Source organism: Ambystoma mexicanum, chromosome 2q (assembly GCF_040938575.1).
Source record: "Ambystoma mexicanum isolate Mex_15411 chromosome 2q, UKY_AmexF1_1, whole genome shotgun sequence".
NCBI classification, from domain to species: Eukaryota; Metazoa; Chordata; class Amphibia; order Caudata; family Ambystomatidae; genus Ambystoma; species Ambystoma mexicanum.
In genome coordinates, this window is record NC_090924.1 from 695,704,319 (window position 1) to 695,706,818 (window position 2,500).

The 2,500-nt window shown below is 55.6% G+C and overlaps 2 non-coding genes across 2 annotated transcripts; both read right to left on the reverse strand.

The window, feature by feature from the left end:
- Positions 1-232: 232 nt before the first annotated feature.
- On the reverse strand, positions 233-344 carry TRNAL-CAA (transfer RNA leucine (anticodon CAA)). Its single transcript has 2 exons — positions 307-344; positions 233-278 (listed from the first exon to the last, which is right to left on the reverse strand). It is a non-coding gene; the product is annotated as a tRNA-Leu (tRNA).
- A 288-nt stretch (positions 345-632) lies between these two features.
- Positions 633-705, reverse strand: TRNAV-AAC (transfer RNA valine (anticodon AAC)). The gene has a single exon. It is a non-coding gene; the product is annotated as a tRNA-Val (tRNA).
- Positions 706-2,500: the final 1,795 nt, after the last annotated feature.

Below are 2,500 nucleotides of genomic sequence, written 5' to 3' on the forward strand. Positions count from 1 at the left end.
TGGGCTCAGTGACATATGCCACCAAACCAGCCACTAGAAAATGCGGGTTTTGCAGCCGTGGGCCAGTGGGGGTTTAAGGGCAGGTGTACCTGCGGCGTCCCTGGCAGACAGCTCCAGTTGCAAGGCAGCAGAAGAGAACAGGGAGGCTTGCCGGGCGCTGCATTCGGGGTCCCTCACGAGGTTTTCCGCAAGCCTTACACTCTGAAATGTGCTCAAAAAAATGAGCCCGGCTTGTCAGGAGTGGGATTTGAACCCACGCCTCCAATCGGAGACCAGAACACCCAGATGCAGGGAAGAGCTGCGCCTCTTGAGTCTGGCGCCTTAGACCACTCGGCCACCCTGACAGCTATGGGCAGGACTGGGAAAGATTCTTCAGTACCCAATGTCGCCAGGTGCCAGCGCCAGTTTTCATGCCCCGATCTCTGCATCAAAAGTACCCAAACACTCACTTAAGGACCCATGGATGGCAAGAAACGCCCACTGATGGAGCCAGTTGACAGTTTGCAGGGTGCAAATAAGGGCTGGCCTCAGATCACTCATGGCGTAGTGCCGGCCTGTCCATACCTGTCGAAACCTGCATGCGGTCAAATGCGTCCGATTGACATTGTGGAAATAAAAAGAAACCAGCACCATGTTTCTGCCCGGTCTGGAACCGGGGACCTTTCGCGTGTTAGGCGAACGTGATAACCACTACACTACAGAAACAGCTTTGATAGGCTGCGCTCTCGTGTGCTGGGACAGTTTTCAGTTGAAAGGCTTTGTGGCACTGATGTCTCATTGGGCCCGCTGGTGCCTGCCAGGTGGCACACACCAACGTGAAAGTTTGGCGCAAGCCTGCGCCGGACCTACATGGCAGCACACACAGCACCTCACACACAGGCTGCAGACACATACAAAAGACCAAGCTGGATGCAACAGTGGCGCGAGCCATGGCAGTCCCCACCCAGAAGGCATGTCCAAACCTTTATACATCAGCTCGCCGCCAGCGCATCATTACAAAGGAGGGGGAATTTCCAACACTGCCTCTTGGGCCATGGACTTAAAAGCAGCCAACCATTGGCGACGGGCATCGAACCAGATACGGTCACGCACAAACTATTTTTGGGGGGGAATTGGGGACTCTGTGTTTTTTGTTTTCGGCGCTCCAAAAAAAAGGGCTCATCCGGGATTTGAACCCGGGCCTCTCGCACCCTAAGCGAGAATCATACCCCTAGACCAACGAGCCACCGCATGCAAATAGCAGTAGGGGGGGGGGTGGTCTGCTTACCTCACTTGGCGCCATGCCCCAGTCGCTCCACCGCCTGACCCCTGCGTGTCACGTGGCCTGTCCCTGGCGCAAGCGCAGAGGACTGAGCTGCCTCTCAAGCAGAGAAACAAGAAGAAGAGCGGCAGCCTTCGCTGGCCAAAGGCCATCTGCTGCCGCTCGATCGGGCTCGATCAGGCGAGATCAGGCGAGATATATGTGGCCGACCGGCCTAGAGCGCAAACCTGTGCTGCTCAGGGTGGGCAGCTTCCCAGCAGGAGGATGTGTCTTGAAAGCCGACAGAGGCAAGAAGGCGCACTCCCTCAGCCCGCTCCAACCTCTGGATTCCTCTGAATTTCAGAAGAGAACTTTGGGGCAGCATGGCTTCTGTCATCTCCCAACAGCCTCTCTGTCCTTGCTATGTAAATACCTTTACAGCCCCCTGGACTGAGCATGTCTGTTTTTTTATTTTTATTTTGCTGAGGTGTGGTGCCTTCAACGACCGACAGGTGGCAGGAGAGCACTTTCTCCAACTGTGAAGGGGACTTTTTTCACTTCCTGAGTAGACTGGGCTCAGTGACATATGCCACCATGCCAGCCACTAGAAAATGCGGGTTTTGCAGCCGTGGGCCAGTGGGGGTTTAAGGGCAGGTGTGCCTGCGGCGTCTCTGGCAGACAGCTCCAGTTGCAAGGCAGCAGAAGAGAACAGGGAGGCTTGCCGGGCGCTGCATTTGGGGGCCCCCACGAGGTTTTCCGCAAGCCTTACACTCTGAAATGTGCTAAAAAAAATGAGCCCGGCTTGTCAGGAGTGGGATTTGAACCCACGCCTCCAATCGGAGACCAGCACACCCAGAGGCAGGGAAGAGCTGCGCCTCTTGAGTCTGGCGCCTTAGACCACTCGGCCACTCTGACAGCCATGGGAAGACCTGGGAAAGATTCTTCAGTACCCAATGTCGCCAGGTGCCAGCGTCAGTTTTCATGCCCCGATCTCTGGAGCAAAAGTACCCAAACACTCAGTTAAGGACCCAGGGGTAGCAGGAAACGCCCACTGATGGAGCCAGTGGACAGTTTGCAGGATGCAAATAAGGGCTGGCCTCAGATCACTCATGGCGTAGTGCCGGCCTGTCCATACCTGTCGAAACCTGCATGCGGTCAAATGTGTCCGATTCACATTGTGGAAATAAAGAGAAACCAGCACCATGTTTCTGCCCCGTCTCAAACCGGGGACCTTTCGCGTGTTAGGCAAATGTGATAACC